We start from the raw sequence: 19618 nt of genomic DNA, 5'->3' as shown, positions 1-19618 counted from the left end.
AAGGCTATGCCCTGTCCAAGTCTAAGACCCATTTCTGGGTCTAAACATAGCACATCTTAAAGTAAAGGATGTGCCTGTGACATTAGAGAGGAGAAAAGGAGAAAAGCCCCATGGAGAGCTGTCTTCAGGAGCTTGTAACAGAGCTCTGCACATTGCCACAGATAGAAACTATCTCAGCTGTCACCTCGGGTCCCATGGAAGCACAAATGAAGTTTCTCCCCATTGTTTCTTGGGGTCCCTGACACTAGGTGTCACTCTGAACTGGGGGAACAAAGGGGAAAAATAACAGGAAAAATGAAGGCCAGGAAAGTGAAGTTTCCACTTCAAAGCTGGTGCAGAGATGAGCCCCTGCCTTATAATGCATCAGTGCTGCTTCTTCAGTCACCCTCTGCTGCAGGAATGACAGGGCTGTGTGTACATGCATTATTACAGAATTGGAGAGGCTGTTTAAGTGGCAGTTCCAACTAAAATAAAGTGATTCAAGAAACCAGAGAAGAGACATGGACCAATACTGTCTGTATTCCTGAAGTACCAGCAGGCTTTTCCCTTCCATGCAGCAGAAGGGAGAACTCAGCTGAGATTTCTGAACACAGATGTCAGGAGAAATGCTCTTGAAGATCGTCAGATAAGTCTACAGTGGTTTCCTCTTAAGCCACACCTAAGAATGGAATGAAAATACATTTTCCAATATATTTTCCACACCTGTCCCCATTTCTCCCCAAACAATAGCAGAAGGATCTTGCCATCCAGATTTGCAATGTGCTGAGGAATGCATACGTCTATTTTTTAATAATTCTGAAACCTTTTCCTTACTCTTCACTTTCTATTTTTTTTCCTGTATTCCCTTGTGAATGTCCTTATTATCCCTTGACAGCTATTGTGTATTGAGCCACTCATGACCCAACTGCAAAGGCAGTTCCTGGAAGTCCAGGAATCCTAACCTGGAGAAGCGCTTAACACACGAGGGGAAAATCATTCCCTTGACCTAAGGAGCAATTGTCTCTTTGGTCAGCCTTAGGCCTGCAGTATTACAGTCAAATTACTCTGTCCCGAAACTCAAATGGAGGTTCTCAGAAAAGTATCAGACAGTTTGATAATATCTACTGTATGCACAGAGAACAGTGACAAGGACAACAACGATGTGAAGGAGGAACAAATTCACATGAGACTCTTGCTGTTTACTAAAAATACAGCCAAGATGATGCTTCTGATATTTTTGTTTGCAGTTCTGATCCAAATGGAGGAAGTGCAGATGGCTAAGAAGATATAAAAACACTTCTGTTTTTTTCCTCCTTGTGACATATTGTGTAACTGCAGCCCTGGAGAGACCTGTTAGTGAGGAGTATCTGGTCAGGGCCTGCCTGGTGCACACCATGGTAAATACACTGCTGCTCCCCTCACCACCCCACTGCTTCCTCCCTGAGAGGCCATAGTCTAGGATGAAGATACAATCTACTTTTTTCTGCCCATTTTTGTTGGCATATGGTTCTTCTTGGTACAATACATTAAGTCTTTTTTTTTTTTTAACATTTTGTGAAGTAATATACCTGCTTTCCTGCACAGTGCAAGAAAACAAGGATTTCAGTAATAAAGCCTTCATCCTCCATATAAGTAGGATATATGCAAGCAAAAGGAATGACTTGATTTCTCTGGATCAGCCAGGGATGAAGGTCTTCACACTTGGTGAGGGAGCTCATGTGTGAAAACCTTGGGGTTAATAACAATATCTAGATGTCAGGCAGAGAGAGCCCTGAAGTGAAGTCCTAAAGGTGAGTAGTTCTGTTGTCCTTCACAAAATGCCTGAGCCTGACCTTCCTATCTAGGTTGTTTCTTTGGGAAGTCACTTCCCTACTTCATAATACAGTGGGACTAATAACTAACTCCCAGAAATACTCAGGGCGTTTTAATGTCAGAGATGTTTGGTATGTCATCTGAAATTCATACCAAAAAATTAAGCACTGCAAGAACGCTAAATGCTGTGATGCACTTGAGGCTTGTGTGGCAACTAGATTTTAGGCCTTGCTATTGGATGCTGTGCTGCTCACACTGACTTAGAATACCTCACCATTTCTGTTTATCCCATCCACTGTGAGGCGAGGCAGCCCTGTTTACCCACTAACTCACAGGGAACAGAAACTGGAATGTCTAAGTGACTTGTCCAAGGTCACCCAGTGACTCCTCAGCCCCAGTGCCCTAGTAACTAGGCCTTCCTGCTCTTGCCTACAAAGGCTTGCCTCACCCTAGTCCACTGCAGCTGCATTGCACTAGAGCAAATTTCAAATACAGACAAGTGAGATCATTTCTACCAGTGGAATTCCCAGTGTAGATACCGACTCTTTATCTTGACCTGTTCATACAGGACTGGACTCTGGCTCTGTTACCTCCCTGCACGTGATTCAGGTTTTAAGCTTCTGTTCTGCACTGGGTTGATGGTAACAGGAGCAAAGTACAGTCCTGAGGTAGTCACCCGTATACAGCTAGTCATTCAAAGGCACAAAGGTCTGTTGTACGTGTGCTTTACAAGGAGTCCTGCAACAAACAGGTCTCATCACATCCTTTCCACAGTGGGCACAAGTGACTCATTGGGTCCCCTTTTCCACTTCTCCTCACACAGCACATGCTGCACAATGCTGAGCAAACCACAAGTCACACATGGTTCATGACAGATGGCTGCTTATCTAAAAGAACTGGTCATCAGCTTATACTGAATTGCAACTATGTTTTAGTAAGCTCACTGAGTAAAGAGACTTTTCTTTGATTTCAAATCACCTGTAACTGCCTCAAATTTCCATTGTAAAGCCTTCCTGGCACAATAATGCCATTATTCACATATGCATTGAATATTGAATCTGGCCAGGTGGGGCTTATACCGTTACCTCTTGTGTTTGCTTGGATACTAAACGGGTCGTGCAATCTTTACATCCAACAGAGATACAAATCCAATTGAAGTATAAAACCCTAATACGGTCATATGCTCCATGGGAGCAGAATCCTCTGGTGCACATGCCATTTTTCTAGCATATGTCCTTTTGAAAATTCATGTTTCTCTGTACTGAGGGCACGTTTGGGGTAAAAAGCTCTCCACTGCAGGTGCAGGAAATCAGGAAAGGAAGGCAAGAGACTAGCATGGCTGAACTGGGACCTACTGCTCAAAGTGAAGAGCAAGAAGAAAATTCACAGGCAATGAAAGCAGGAGCAGATATAGGCATGCTGCTAGGTTGTGTGGGGATAGGTTCAGGAAGGCCAAGGCCCAGCTGGAACTAGGCTTGGAAAAGGGTGCAAAGAAGAACAAGAAAGGCTTCTACAGGTTCATCAACCAGAAGAGGAAAATCTAAGAAGGAGTAATTCCCCTAGTGAGCAATATAAGCAGGCTGGTAACAACAGACAGGAAGAAGGGTGAGGTACTCAGCAAATCTTTTCCTCATTTTTCAGTGGCAAAAGCTCTTCACACACTCCTCCAGTGGTTCAGTCAGAAGATCTGTAAGTGAAGATCAGGTTCACAACCATCTGAGGGACCTGAACATCCCTAAGTCACAATGAGATGCATCCCAGAGTCCTGAGGGAACTGGATGATACAAGTACCTATGATACTTGAAAAGTCATGCCAGTCAGGTGAAGTCCTTTGTGACTGGAAAAAAAAAAAATCACATCATTTTTAACAATAGAAAGGACGATTCAGGAATCTACCAATATATAGCCTCACCTTTGTGCCAACAAAGATCGTAGAATCTTGGAAGCTGTGCTAAGGCACATGGAAGAGAAGGACATGATATGACACAACAAACATGGCTTCATCAAGGGCAAGTCCCACCTGACCAACTTAGTGGCCTATGATAGAGTAACTGCATCAGTGGACAAGGGAAGAGCCACTGATGTAATCTATCTGGAATTCAGTAAGGCCTTTGACATGGTACATAATATTGTTTTCTCCAAATCAGAAAGATATGGCTTTGTTGGGTGGACAGTTTGGTGGAAACAAGGAACTGGTTGCAAGACCATACCCAAGGAGTGGCGGTCAATGGGTTAATGTCCAGATGGGGATCAGTGACAAATGTTGTCTCTCAAGTGTCAGTACTGGGACCACTGCTCTTTAATACCTTCATCAATGACATCAATATTGGGATCAAGTGCACCTGCTGAGGCAGTATGTGGATGACACCAAGCTGTGTGGTACAGCCAACATGCTCATGGGATGGAATACCACCCAGATAGGCTCTTTCAGTGGATCCAGAAGAACCTCATGAGGGACAACAAAGCCAAGTAAAAAGGTCCTGCATCTGGGTTGCAGCAACCCCTGCTATCAATACAAGCTGGAAGATAGAAGGTTCAAAAACAGGATTTGGGGATATTGGTGGATGGCAAGCTGAATGTGAGCCAGCAGTGTGCCCTCAGAGACCAAAAAGGCAATCGTATCCTGAGATGCTTCAAAAGAAACATGGTCAGCAGGTCTAGGGAGGTGATTCTACCCTTCTACCCTGGACTGGTGAGACCTCACCTGAAGTACTGCATCCAGATGTGGAGTCCTCAGTATAGGAGAGACATGAACCTCTTGAAGTGTGTCCAGAGGAGGGCCACAAAAATGATCCAAGTGGTGGAACACCTTCCCTATGAAGACAGATGAGAGAGATGGGGCTGTTCATCCTGGAGAAGAGAAAGCTCTGGGGAGACCTGATAAGCAGCCTTTCTAAAGGTGAGCTGTAAGAAAGAAGGAGACAGACTCTTTCGCAGGGTCTGTTGTGAAAGAACAAAGGCAAATGTCTCCAAACTGAAAGAGGGGAGATTTAGACTAGATATAAGGAAGATGTTTTTAACAATAAGGGTAGTGAAGCATTGAAACAGGTTGCCAAGAGAAATGGTGGATGCCCCATCCCTAGTGACATTTAACGTCAGGCTGGGTTGGCTTCTGAGCAGTCTTGTCTTAACTGTAGATGTCCTTGTTCATTGCAGGGGAGTTGGACTTGATGACCTTTAAAGGCCTTCCAACTCAAACAATTCAATGTTTCTATGGATCATTGGGCTTCTGGGGGAGGCTCCTACTGGTAATGGGCCTTGGAAACCAGGTATACTGTATTTTGCAAGCCATTCTGCTTCCTTTTGGGATTTGCCCAAGCTCAGATAGCAGATAAGCATTGAGCAGTTCAAACTAAGGCAAGAACTTTTTGAGTTTTTGGACATTTCTGCTGGGATATATGAATGCACATGCTGTAAGCAGCACTTTCAGAGCACATCTGACACACTGACTTACTGGATATGTGCCACACAAATTACAAGCTTATGTGCAGTCAATAACTGTTCCAATCAAGCTAAGAGTCTAAAGTCCTCAGATTTCAACTGGTTAAGTGTTCCATGTGGAAAAAGAGAATATTTTTGACAACTGGGCAGACAACTGTATTTGCAGAGCAGTTAAGGATGTTTTCATCCAGGACATGATGGTGGATAAATGTAGATCAAAATCTCAGTTCTAAGAACCTGAGTTGTATTTATGATTGATTTCTTAAATCTTGTGGAGGTTTGGCATTTCTTCACCAGTTTTGTAACTTAGTCCATGAAAACATTCCAGCTGGGGAAATAAATAAATCCATATCATTTAAAGCTCCTGAAAAGGTTTATACAGGTGAAAACACATGAAATTTGTTTTTTTAGCTAGTCCAGCACACTATTAATTCTTTTCACAACTTTCTCAAGTTGTGTTTGAATGAGTGATTCTTCAGAAGACTAGCATTGTTTTTTAAATGGATGTTCTCATTTGCATCAGAATTATTGCTGAGAACCTGGTTAACCAGGAATCCGTTTCATCCCATTAGATGACAACAGCAAATTCTGCTTTAATTACTTTCCATATGTACCACACTTCCTATACACATACCATGTGTGAAGACCACATCCCGGTCCTGCAGTGCTCACTCTACTTCCAGTGTCATGGTATCAACAGAACAGGAGTAGTAACAGAAAGAAGAGTATTAACTTTTCAGACAAGATGAGCAAGAAAAGCTGAACAAGAGCTCTGAATGGGTTGCTGTATATATATATATACATAGATATGGTCTGATGCCCCAGGAAGCACTGTAGACTTCCAGCACGTCAACTGGGTGATCAAAATTATTGGTATTTACGAGATCTCTTCTTTCCAAGACCACCAGTGTATGCTCAGGGAAATGGCTCACTTCAGTTTGAGGTACAACGTCTGCTCCCAGTGCAGTTTTTTCTCAGTATGAGACAGACAAGGGATGGGTCAGCAAGGGAGGATTTTTTTTTAGCAACAGGGAAGTCTGAAGCTTGACAATCTTGTAGTAAACACAAATTAGCAAGGAGCTCATTGTTCAGATGCTACAGCTTAGAGGCAGCAGTTACTAAAGAGAAACTGTGGGGATTTCCCTTGTATCTTGTATACTGAACTGTAGCTATAATTAGATCATTTAGATATTATCTTCCTAACAGAGAAAATTCCTCATCTCCGAAATGCCTGCTACAGCTAATCCTCAAAGTTCCCCTATATATTTACTTAAACAAAGACCTGAACTGTGTTGCTTTTGCTGAGGCAAAACTTCTGGTTGCTTGGGAACCCTAGTCCAAGTACATAGGTTGCTCTGAAAGTAATGTCTCCTATTTATTTCCACTGAAACTATAACAGATGCAAAGAGCACCTTGACATTATACAACAGAGCACATTCTCTGCTACAAAATGCTGGCTTTCAGTACAGTCACCACCATCAGCCAATTTGCACAGATAAGCTGACCAAGACACTCTTCATGTGTGATGTGACAGCTATGCACGGCCATCCGGAATGTGGCTTGTCTTTCACCTTTGCCACTGCTGAAACACCACCCACCCCTTCACTGTGCTCACATCAATCATTTGGTCTCCATAAATATACAGCAAGCGTCAATGAATGTCAGTGGGTGCCATTTTTTTCTGCACGGAGGAATTCAATCACACACCTTTGCTTCAGATGGACTTCCATGTCAGATGCCATTTTGTCAGACTGCTCCTCTGCTGCCATCTGTCACATGGCAACAAAATGAAATGGAATATTGGTGTGAAGGTTCAGCATCTACTGCCATACCACCAACATCTGCCTCTGCTGTCACTGGCCAACATAATAAAATAGGAGACATTACTTTTGGAGCAGGCCTCATACATTACAAATTATGCTGCATATAAGTGCAAAGAGGAGGGTAATCCAAAAACAACCTGCCAGTTAGTAAATTTACACAACATACCAAAGCTCCAGATCTTCTGCAGGCAGAGGACAGCTGAGGTCCTGTTCAAAGACCTTCTTCATACCTAGGTTCCACATCCTGCTCCCAGTTTCCCCGGGCACTAAAACCTTTGCTGGGTCATTCTGTCGCACTCTCTCTGAAACTGAGTTAATCTGTTTCCTAGAGGACAGCAGCCTCTCATCTCACCCATCTGACCCATAATAGCCTGAGCTCATTTCCACAGAAGATCTGGTTTGCAGGGAACTCTCTATTCATTACTCTATTACCTATACTCTCAACCACTTGCCGGTGGACATTTTAAGCTAATTTTCATACTCTTAATAAATATTAGATTATGGAGGTTTCAATATTGTTTCCTTACAAAGGAAAAAATTGTTTAAGGTGGCTGCTAATAAATACTTAGCATACCTACTGATTTCATGACAATAACATGAAGAGACTTTACCCCGGAACAGAAATGCACATGGAATCCATGGGGGATGCTTCAAGTCATTTTCACTTACTTTGCAGCCCTGTTCCATGGCCAGCAGCTGGGTAGATATCTTCCAGACAAGCTCATTCACTCTTTTCATCAATCAGTTAGGAAAGAGTTAAGATTTAAGGTCTATCTGAGAGTTTCAGCAGACTTTTAAGAAAAGGGGTTTGCCTGGCTAGTGAGAGAGGAAGGCTGCATGCTGCTGCATTGAGGGAAAAGTCTTATTTTGAATTTTCCTCTGTACCAAGAAACAAAACAAAACAAAACAAAACAAAACAAAAAAGACTTGGTCTTTCTATTAGACCTTCCTTGGACTGGTGAGAGCAGCTGTCACATTTGCTGGTGATCTGCCAGCATGTGCAGTTCCAAATGCACTCCAGGCTGTGAAGCACTTGATGCTTAGGCCATTTAAGCAAACCTAGTTTATGTCAAATCAGCCCAGAGCTTTGTTTAGAACTCCAATCAAATTTGAATTTCTTGGGCATTTGGGAAAAAGTTACCACTTTTCCATTTACCTCAGTACTTGGTGTAAAATATCAGAGCTTTGATCTAAACCCTACTAAATGCTGGTTTTAAACTCAAAGAGGTTACAGCTATTTGCACCAGTAAGCAGGAAACTTGCATTATAAACAGTGGAATGATATATGAAAGTTTGTATCATCATGTTTTCAGGCTGGCCACAATTACTGTTTTCTTAAATTTTTCAGCCTTTAGATGATCAAGCTCAAACCAATTTTTCACATTTTAATGGTAGAGTAAATCAGAATTTAGTATACTGCAAGGATAAGCAGTTAGGTTCAGCATGTAGTATTTCAGACACTGACATTCACACATTGGCACACACTCCCCAACAGCCAGGGACATTCCTCGTGTATTTAGGCAGAACAGGGACTTTCCATACTATTATCCCATGTATGCAATGTAGATGGTGATGGCAAGCCATACCAGAAGGCAAGCTTCCTGTCTGCCCACTCCTGAATCACTGTATCATACAGCTGGAGGCATCGAATATCCCCTGCCACACGATCTTATGGTATTTCCTCTTTGCTCTTAAAGACACCTGAAAAATCTGACGTAGAGAAATGCAGGAGAATCAAGTCAACTTGATTCTCCACAGCTTTGCATTGTAGGACTCTTCTACCTTTGTATGAAACAAATGTGAAAGACTTCTTCATTGTTGTATGTTCTGGTTTGACCATGATTCTTCTGACCAATTTCATTAATTATGGTAAGTGAGTTGGCTCCAAGCTTGTCAACACCTATGTATATTTGTAGTTAATTAAAAGCACATGATTACCTTACACTGAAGTTCATAAAAAACTTGGATAGGCATGTCCAACCTGGCCCAGTCTGTCTTGCAGCTACTTCCTGTCCCGCACCATCAATGCAGCAGCTCTTCACCATCAAGTGGCCTGGCCCAGCCCCAGGAATGCACCTATCATTGCAATAACCAAACATCAGTATGTGACTGGTGCTGCCTGGGCTGAAACCAGGACATGGGCACAGTGCAGTGCTAACTCAAATTAAGGTAAGTGATTTTATGCATTTGCAGTTATGCATTTATGCATTTTGATACATTGGCTAAACACAGTCTTATGAACAGTGAAAAATATGCATCTCTGCTTTCTGTTTTGATAAAGGAATCTGAGAATAGGTTTCAAGTTTGCTGAAAAAATCATCTATTTTTTGGAATCTTTGTAACTCCATTTTCAGACATAACATTATCTCTAAATTTTCAAATGGAATCTAAAGTTGCAATCAGATATGCAACTCAAAAATACGATCATGTCTCCCTACCAGACTTTCTCTTAGCAGAGAGAAATATCCCTTGCCTCACAATCATGCCTTATCTATATCGTCACTTTTTGGCAGTATGTACGTTTGTGAAAAACTGTTTTCAAGGGTGATACACAGGAAGAGTAAAATTTCATCAAAAATCTCTAACAAGCACCTTGAGTTCTCACTGAGAATTGCAGCCACTTACATCAAACAAGACTGAGGCATTAGTTTCACCAAAACAAGGATAAATATCCCATTAGTTTTATGCATTCACTCCTTTTTAAAAAATGTTTTAATACAAAATATTGCAAATTAACATAAGTTTTGTCACTTATATACACTAACTACAATATGCATTTTATGAGGCCGGCTCCAAAAGTAATGCCTCCTATTTTATTATGTTCGCCAGTGACAGCAGAGGCAGATGTTGGTGGTATGGCAGTAGATGAACCCATCCTTCCCATCCCCAAACCGTCCATCACCAAGATTCATCAAGAGGAAGAAGGAAGGGCAGGGTCTGGCAGCCTCTGAACTGCAGTGCTGGCAGAGGGATTTGAGCTCCTGGGGCCATGAGGAGCTGTCAAAGATGTTACAGAGGTTCAGGACTTTTTTTCAAGATTGGACAATAAATATTTAATAATAATAATAAAAAAGAAATTAGAATAGAATAGAATAGAATAGAATAGAATAGAATAGAATAGAATAGAATAGAATAGAATAGAATAGAATAGAATAGAAAAACCCAAACCCATAAAAATAATCAAAACAATAAATGTTCCTCTGTTGTTTTGGAACTTGAGAGTCTGCATATGAATTCCAGTGTCTCCTCTTGGTCTCCTCAGTATGAGAAAGACCTTGTCATGTGGGGTGATCATCCAGCCCAGGGCCATAGGTCTGGGGAGGGGCCAGGGCACCTGGCATCCCAGGGCAGGCTGAGGGAGCTGTCTTTGATCAGCATTAAGGAAAGATGTCAGAGGGGGTTTTGAGTGTTATCAACAGCTGCTGCTAGGAGCACAGAAGAAAATGAGGCCTGGCTTTTCTCAAAGATGCTTGGTGGTAGGAGAATGAAAGGCATCAGGCCCACACTGCAGCCTGGACAACTCCCAGCTGGGCAAAAGGAAAAGACTGTCCCTATGAGGGTGCTCAGGCATGGAACTGGTGCCTAGTCTCCTCAGGGTATTCAGTCTTGACTGATTTTGGCTGAACACAGGGCCTTTCTACTCTCAGGCAGACCAGCGCTTCCTACCAGCTTGATGTAATCTGCAAACTTACTGAGGGTGAACTCAATGCCCTTATCCAGGTCATCAATAAAGATATCAAATAGCACAGGCCCCAGTACCTACCCTTGGAGAACACCACTTGTGACCAGTCACCAGCTGGATTTAATTTCATTCACCACCATTCTAAGTTTGGTCTTGCTGCCAGTTCCATACCCAGCAAGGAGTGTTCCTGCCCAAGCCATGGGCTGCCAGCTTCTGCAGGACGGTACTGTGGGAGACAGTGTCAAAAGCCTTGCTGAAGTCTAGGTAGACCACATCAACAATCTTTCCCTCATCCACCAGGTGGGTCACTTGATCGTAGAAGATCAGGGTGGTCAAGCAGGACCTGCTTTTCATGAACCTATGCTGGCTGGATCTGATCCCCCAGTTGTCTACATGGCACATGCCATGTGATCTCACTCAAGATGATCTGCTCCATAACCTTTTCTGGAACTGAGGTCAGGCTGGCAGGCCTGTAGCTCTTTAGATCCTCCCTATGATCCTTCTCGTATATGTGAGCCACATTGGCAAGCCTCCAATCCTTAGAGACCTCTCTGGTTGACCAGGAACACTGGCAGATGATGGAAAGTAGCTTGGTAATCACCTCTACTAACTCCCACTAGCACCCTTAGGTGGACTCCATCTGGCCCCATGGTCCTGTGACAGTCCAGGTGGAGTAGTAGGTCTCTAACTGTTTCTCTCTGAATCATGGCGGGGTTGTGGGAATTCTTTATTGCAGCATTTTGATACATAAAAGAAGCTTATAAGAAAGACAGAGACTTTTCCTCAGGGCCTGTAGTGGAAGGGGGGACAATTTAAACTGAAAGAAGGTAAATTTAGATTAGGTGCAAGGAAGAACTCCTTCACTATGGGAGTGGTGAAACAGTGGAACGGGCTGCCCTGAGAAGCTGTGGATGCCCTAGCAGTGGAAGTGGTTGGATGGGGCACTGGAGAAACCTCATCTAGTGAAAGGTGTCCCTGCTCACGGAAGAGGGGTATTAGAGCATCATGCAGCACAAATCATTCTGTGCGCAGTGAATTTAACCCAAAGAACCAACAAGCCGTTCTCTAAAGATTTTATTTGCTGAGCGACCTTTCCAAAACCAGCAGGTCATAAAGAGAGAAAAGACACTACGAAGCAGGAGGATATGAGAGGAGACACCTGCCCCAGTTTGTCCAGTGGAAAATTTGGTAATTGGTATTACCTCCTTGTCTCACGCCAACTTATAGAAGGGAGAGGAGGTTCTTTGATATATGTATACCCAATGTGAGATTAAGATACAACAGTTCAAATGTTGGTCTGATCAGTTTATTACAAATCTTTATCAATCAGGGAGATGGGGAAGGGGAGGCCAGAAACAATTACGAATTAGGGTGATGGGGAAGGGAAAGTGGGCAATAGAAAAGATAGGAAAGAAGCAAGAATTACATAAAGCAAGGATAGTCATCAGCAGTATCCCATTGCACGCTGTTCCAATGGTCCGAGGCAAAAGCACAGGGGGAGAGCAGCAGCAGAGTGGCCAGCCTTAGGCAGCAAGCAGGTACAGCAACAGAACAAGTCCAGGAGGAAGAGTCAGGTCTCAGGTAGCAGGCCCAGGAGAGTTCATCAGCAGGCAGGCATCATGTTGTGAGGCATCTGATGTCAGACACCAATCCTCATGTTTGTTGGTCCCTTCTTTATCCTTCTTCTTCTGCCAACATGGCATTCCTAGGCGCTTGGGTAAGAGTCATGTGCAGTACCTCCTGAGATGGCCATCTTCCTTGAGATAAGCCCACACAAAAGATTGCTTCCCTAAGCTGTGGCTTATCTCTTCCTTGTTCTCCCTGGCCTGCAAATCTTCAGACAAAAGATTTTGCCAACTTTGACCAGGACTTGCCTGGATTTGTCCATCTGTGTCCCTCAGACAGAGGATTTCTCAACCTTTGCCATCATTGATGACTTGTCCATCAGTGTTCCTCAGCAAGCTTTGAGACAATGGTGCAAAAATTAATCTCTTGCACTCCTACATCTGTACGAGGCACAAAAGCAAAACACTGGAAGCATCCAGGAAAAGGGGGTGCATTGCGACCCTCTGATGCCATGGTAGCACAGGCACAGTAATCCATCAACAGATTCACCAACACAACCAGCTTAGTTTTCCTTAGTTATACAAGAATCTGTAAATTTCTTGGCACACTGTTTGCAGTTTAGTCACAGCACAGGAAACAGAAAACATCTCTCTTTCATTTTACCTGATGTTAAGTGCTGAGCACTTTCTTGTTGCTTGAGGTACATAGTGGTCAAGTGATGGAGGACAGTCACCAATATGGTTGTGCACCTTCCATGTAAGAATCCCTCAGGACCTGAGGGAACAGTTGGATATTATGAAAAGGTTCCTGTCAGAATTCAAGAAGCATTTGGACAACAGTCTCCACCAATATAGTTTGAATTTTACTTGGCTCTGTGTGGAGCCAGGTGTTGGACTCAGTGATCCTTATTGGTCCCTTCCTAGTCAGGACATTCTATTCTATGTCACCTACCTTTTTCAGTGAAGTCTTTGACACTATTTCCCACAGCCTTCTCTAGGAGACACTGACTGCTCACAGCTTGGACAAGTCTACAGTTTACTGGGCAAAGAACTGCCTGAGTGGCCAGGCTGAAAGTGTCACAGCGAATGCAGTTCAATCCAATTGGTGGCTGGTCACCTCTGGCTCTCCCCAGGGCCCACTACTGGGGCATCTTTGTTTAACAGTGAATGATTGAGTGCATCCTCAGTAAGTTTGCAGAAACCTGCATGTTGGGCAGGACTGCTGATCTGAGTGCAGAAAGGCTCTGCAGAGGGGGATGGATAGGATACATCAGTGGGCTGCGTCTAATCACAATAATACGACTAAACTGAACCCATTAACATTCATCAACACTTGCTGAATGTACTTATGGAGACAGTGGTTGTGAGCACAGTGAGGTGGTAAGTGGTGCAGCTCAGCAGTGGTGACAGTGGTATGGAAGACAACCTACAGTCCAGATGACCATGCAGATTTTCATAAGCGCAGAGTACAGGCGCTTGTTTGTTGCTGGTGAAAACACAAAGCTAATGGTGGTGACTATGCTGAAAGCCAGTGTTCCATAGCTGAGAATTTGCTCTACTAAACAGTGTTGTTGTGCTCTTCGTTTTAATAGTAGTTTCCATGGAAATAAACAGGAGGCATTACTTTCAGAGTGACATTTAAGAGAAGAAAAGTCTGCATATCTTAGGACAGATTCATTTAGTCACAGACTCCTAGTGAATACCACCAGTAAACAATCTCACAGTGCTTTAGGTGGTTGTGTCCTACTTTCAGAAGTGGTTTGGGTCCACATTTTGAAAGGATTTAGTTACGTAAGGACGCAACTAACAGTGAGATGTCTGCTTGAACTCTTGAGACTAGATATTTGGGACAGCTAGTCAAAAGACATCCATCAATAAGCTCCACATCCACAGATGCCTTAGCAACTGAAACAGGTCTGGTTCAGGATCCCTAGAGGGTTACAACTGAACATTTTGAAAACTCTAAGACCAGTAATAATGCTACTTCATCCTTGGTGTTGGAAGCTACAAGTCAACAAAAGAGTGGGAAAGACCAGGTAGCAGCTCCAGTTGCTCTAAAGTGCACTTTCCAGTATCAATCCTTGTGTGATTCTGTGCCTCTGCTTCTGTGACATACATCAAGTTGTGTGCAGGGCCCAAGACAGGGATGGCTGGTGAAAAGAGTATGACAAAGAAAGAAAAGCCTGTAAAGCACAGGAGAGTGGTATCAAGAAGGCTGCAGGGCAGAGCTGGGAGCGTTACAGGGAAAACTCAGCAACAGTATTAAGGCATGAATGGAGAGGAAGATCTAGAGTAAGAACTGCTCCAGAGCTGAAAGGCAGGACTGAAGGTTCCCTTGCATCTCAGGTACCCAGCTGTAGCAAGAAGGATTGACAGGTATTCCCAGGCTCTGCCTTGAATTGAAGGAGGCTGCAGCCTGGGGCGTACTCTGTTTAACCACCTACAATGGCATAGACAATTAAATCCCCTCCTCCATATGAATTCAAATTTCTTCAAATGGTAGAAAATAATGAAGTAATCAGAAAATGCCCAAACAGAGCTTCAGCTAATGCCTTCCTGTTTCTGTCTAAAGTAAGAGTATTCCTTTATTCAGGTGACAGTAGAATAAACATGAGCAGGGAACACAAGAGCCATACCTACCAGGGGCACATTTACTGTAAGCAATGCTCACCAGACAAAGATCTCTAGAAAGGTCTGTGCCTGTGTCTAACTGTCATTTTGCAGTAGTGTGATATATCCAACATTAGACCCCTTAAGTGGAGTAGAAAGAAAACAGCTGCACACATCAGTTTACAGTGAGACTGAGGAGAAACATGTTCTGATTAACACTCCAGGAGATGTTCCTCCCATCCATACACTGTCAAAGACTTAAATTTGCCAATGTCATCAGAGAATCTGGGAAGAAAACTCTCTAACTCCAATGAGGCATTAGAAGCTTTTGCCTTCCACCTACCCTGGGAAAACGATAGTAGAAAATAAAACTCCAGACTGTTGGACAGAAAGAGCAGGTAGAAGAATGTAACACGACATGGGCACCTCTTGCCCTTCATCAGCATGTGCTATGAAAAATACTAGATAAATTTCTGACAGACAGACACAAAATCCCAGCTGGAACTGGTAAAGAGCATTCTGTTTTACATCAAGAAGCCTTAATGTTCCACTGCCTAAGAGAAGCCCAGCCCATACTGCTAGGAAATGAGCTGACGCTGAGCTAGAGCACAAGCATCCATCCAGCTCCTCCCTCCTCCTGCTCAGATATCAGACTTGGCAGCACCAGGGACAAGGCTTGGGTCAAGCTTCAGCACAGACCCTCTCTCTGTAACACTACAATAAGTCTAGAGAAGAGGGGAGAAGCTCATCTGTCTGTGGCTGGCAAGTTCTCTTCTCCATCAAATCTCTTTCGTTACTGCACCTTCTATAAAGACTTTAATTTTTTATTATTGTAATAACAGGAAAATAAAGTCAAAAATAAAAAAGCCCCTCTTATTTCTCTGAATTTCCAAATAAAGCAAAAGACAGGCAAAAATACAAGCTGGGAAACCAAACTTCCCTCTGGCTAAGCATAATATGAATTCACCAAGTACACTTCCCCTGCACACACACAATTCTATTTATAAAAACCCTCTGCTGAGTTGCTCCCAAAAGCAGAAGAAGAAATGGTGACATAAGGATGAGAACTGTGTTCCCCTTTCTAATATTTTTGGTGTGTTCCTCCCACTCTCTTTCCCTTTCCTTAAAAGAAAACTGTTTTGTTGTTGAAAACAAGTGGCACCACCACTCCCTTCCCAGCTCTCAGACTTGGCTGTGCCTGCAGAGCCACTGCTATCAATCCTTTCTCTCCAGCTGCAGTCCTTGTGACTCAGATTCTCCAGAAAACTCTTGGCTCAGCATCAGAAGAAGGAGGGATTAAAACCCATGAAAAATGAGCTCGTACCAGCCCTTTTTATAAGTCTCTAATGAAGGGTCATATGAGCTGGTCAGATCTCCTGCATTCCCTTCCCCCCTTCCCATTCTCTGATCCTCCTGTTATTCTTGGCTACAAGATCCTGGGCAGTTGGATCCGGAGAGGATATCCCATTCAAAAGCCCAATTCCCAGTGTGGCCTTTTCCTGCTGAAAGCAGTTGTAAAATTTATTTTCTTTCTATTTTTTTTTTTCTGGGTACAGCGTGCTTGACCTACATATTCTAGCATGGTGTGACTTAAGCTCTATCACTGACCTACATTTTCAAATTGAAAAATAGAAAGTTAGGGATGGGAGCCCAGCAGATGCAGATGGAAAGCAGAAACCCCACCCTGCAAAGAGAGATCTTCAAGCACTTGCCCAAAAGTAAGGCCAATGCAGCTTCTTTTTATTCCACCTCCCTTCCTCCCTACCTCCACCCCCAATCCCACCCCCACCTCCCATCCCCTGGCTTTTTCCTTTCACCCCAGCTGTTTCTACTCAGGATTGAAAACAAAAGACAGATCTGCTAATTCAATTTCAGATTGGGAGAGATTTTAAACAAATCAGTGGGGTTGCTCTAGGCTAACCCCCTTTATCTTTAGCTCACCTACAAGGGGAGGCTCATATCTCCTCAAAGGGATAGAGTCTCTTGCCATCCCTGGAGTTTCCAGGATCTGGAATCCCCAAAGATCATCACTGCCTATGGGCACCGCAACCGTCCCTCCTTGCCAGGGGACTCAGAGGTTCTTCATCCCTGTTTTTTTTCTCCACTTACTAAGCCATATCTAAGTTGAATTCTTTTTGGTACCATACACAAAATTCAGCATTTCCCCTGTTGTTGCAATAGCAAAATAGCTGTTCTCAAACCATCCTCTTCTGTGCCAGTGTGAAGAGCATGATGATCTGGTACCAACTCATTACTTTCTCCCAGCATCACTAATGACTGCTGAATTAGGTTCCTTTTCTCCTGATCTGAAGAGGACACAACCCACCATGGCTCTGTCCATGGGATCCCTTTTGACTGCTGCATTAATTTTAATCTTTCTGTTTCTCCCTCCAAAATTCACATGCAGCAGAGCTTAAAAGACAAACTCAGCCTAATAAAAAATAGAGCGCAGGTAGAAAAAAAATCTTTAAATGATAAGCTTAGGTCAGACCTTAACACAGAAGTGTTACTAGGCATGTGGAACAACATGATACACTGAATGAGTCCTATTTTCACGAGGACACAAGCTCTGGCTGTTCTATTTTCCCAAAATCAAGAATGAAAACATCCTGTGTATCACTCTCTTTTTCCAGAGCATGAGGAAATCCTGCCATATAACATAAAAGTTTCTGCAGAGTTAAAGCTATCCTATAAGTTTTAATACAAAGGATGGAATCATAGCCTGGCAGACGGTGATGCCAAAAACCCCATTAACTTCTGTCAGGTCAAAAATGCCTTCAGTAACCCCAGAGCTATATTTGGAGGGCACTCTCCATGGCTGATAAGCTCATGAATAACAAAGCCTTCCTGGCAGCAGTCCCCCTATGAGGGTGTGCAGTTGGATGTATATGCATACAATTGCTGTCCCACTGCTGGAATTTTCAGCAGCAACCAGAGCTCAGCTAAAGTTGATCTTGTTCAAGTCTCAGAGAACAGTCCCTGGACTTCAGTGGAAAACAGTTCTGCCAATATCCTTTTTAAAAAAAAAAATCTCCATAGCAATAAAATATTACGTTCATGTCTCATGTGTCTCTAGTGGACAATATTAGGTTATCTTTGCTGATATATTAAATTACTTTCCATTGCTATAACTGTCCTTGCTGCTTGCCATGACAGTGTTTATTCCAGAGAATTCAAACGTTACAGCTTCACTACATAATACATGAAATATTTAAAGCCTACAAAGCCAGAGAGCTGAGGGCACAAATCCTGCTGAATGACAGCTGGATGCCTAATTCTCAGACATCTCTTTAGCAACCACAGTTGCAATACCAACCTTAGGCAATGGGATCACATTCTAGGCTACCTTCCACAACTGGTTGCTAACAGTAATACAAGTAATAGTTGAATATCTGCAAAAATATTCCAATGGATTGTTATTATTAATTCTCTGCTAGTGAATTGAGATGGACAGAAGGTTAGCAGATGTAAAGGTGTGCAACCCAATGGGCTTCCATGTGGGAAAAGATGACTTCTTCTTGCTGAACAGCTAACCTCTGGTTCTGCAACTTGTTTCCCTTTTTCTTTGAAGCAATTTCCTAGCAGCTATGTGGTACGGTAGTACGGTACCACTTAATATGATAATTCCAGCCTAAATAAGGCTGTTAATAAAAAATTGGCTTTCTTTTCAGACTTAGAAATTGTCTTCTTCTTCTTTCCCCAATTATGCTGCATAAACAATTTATTACTGAGTCATGTAAAGGGTTTAGCTTATTAAAATGCATTCTTCATGGACGCTGTAACAACTGGTGCTGTTCAGGGTCAGAGCCACATCACTGAGGGACTTCCCATTGCCCCTTAGACCCTGGCCATGATTTCCTATCACGTTGCTCTGGATACAGCGAAAGCCTATGGATTTCAGTGGAGTGGAGTGGGTCTGACCAAAGTCCCTCTAGTGAACCCTACAGCATGAAAGCAGGGGAAATTCCACAGGAAAAAGAGGCCCAGCCCATCAGAGCACTAACCTCCCTCAAATCCTCCTGGCTGTAGTAAAACTCAACACCATTCAACACCCCACAAGATAAAGCTCACTCTTTGGGCCAGTCTGCCTGTATTTAAACATGCCACATCCTCCCTGCAGTCAGGTGGACTACCCACGTATTTCAATGGCACAAATGCAGGAATGCCTCTCCAGGCTGGGTTCTCATTAGATCTGAGGGGGGAGTGAGATAGTCAAGGCCCCTGGGCTGAAAATACCATGTCCAGCACACAGCAAGTGTTCTTCCTAAGGGGCCCACCTCAGCAAAACCAGTAGGTCCACAAAGCTCAAAACAAACCACAGCTGATAGGCAGTTACTTCAAGAAGGGAGTTCTGCAGCAAGAACACTGTGTCACAAGGTTGGCTGGTTTGCCCTTCTCAACCAGTAATAAAGGAGAAAGAAATTAGAGCTGTGACTCCCATTCACAGTCTGTTTTTATGTTACAACAACCTTACAGGTCTTCTGCTGAGACACAGCCATCTGCCATTCATTTTCTGCAACTATATAAATCCATGCACTATTGCAAGTGTTAAATGGGGAATTTCCTGGTGAGTACTTTGTGATGCCATGGCTTATCAGAGTGAGGAGGGAAGTACTGTTGGATTTCTTTCCCCCCTTTCCCCTACCACATGAGTTTTAAGAGAGCACAACTCTGTTTTAAGAGACAGTTGGCACTCCTATCCTTCA

General features: G+C 43.2%; 1 long non-coding RNA gene across 3 annotated transcripts in view; it reads right to left on the bottom strand.

Moving 5' to 3' along the window:
• Positions 1-19618, bottom strand: part of LOC146545403 (uncharacterized) — a 53137-nt gene that overhangs the window by 14824 nt on the left and 18695 nt on the right. Inside the window, exons 2-4 of one of the 3 annotated variants that reach the window (XR_014885764.1) lie at positions 12967-13077; positions 8994-9131; positions 4496-4605 (exon numbers count right to left, since the gene is read on the bottom strand). The exons of 1 other annotated variant lie outside the window; for it this stretch is intronic. This is a non-coding gene — a long non-coding RNA (uncharacterized LOC146545403). The remainder of the gene's footprint in view (positions 1-4495; positions 4606-8993; positions 9132-12966; positions 13078-19618) is intronic. One more of the 3 variants, XR_014885761.1, reaches the window with a different exon arrangement.

This window comes from Meleagris gallopavo, chromosome 1 (assembly GCF_905368555.1).
Source record: "Meleagris gallopavo chromosome 1, MGAL_WU_HG_1.1, whole genome shotgun sequence".
Lineage (NCBI taxonomy): Eukaryota > Metazoa > Chordata > Aves > Galliformes > Phasianidae > Meleagris > Meleagris gallopavo.
The sequence above is the reverse complement of the archived record's forward strand: the minus strand, read 5'-3'. Positions and strand labels throughout refer to the sequence as shown.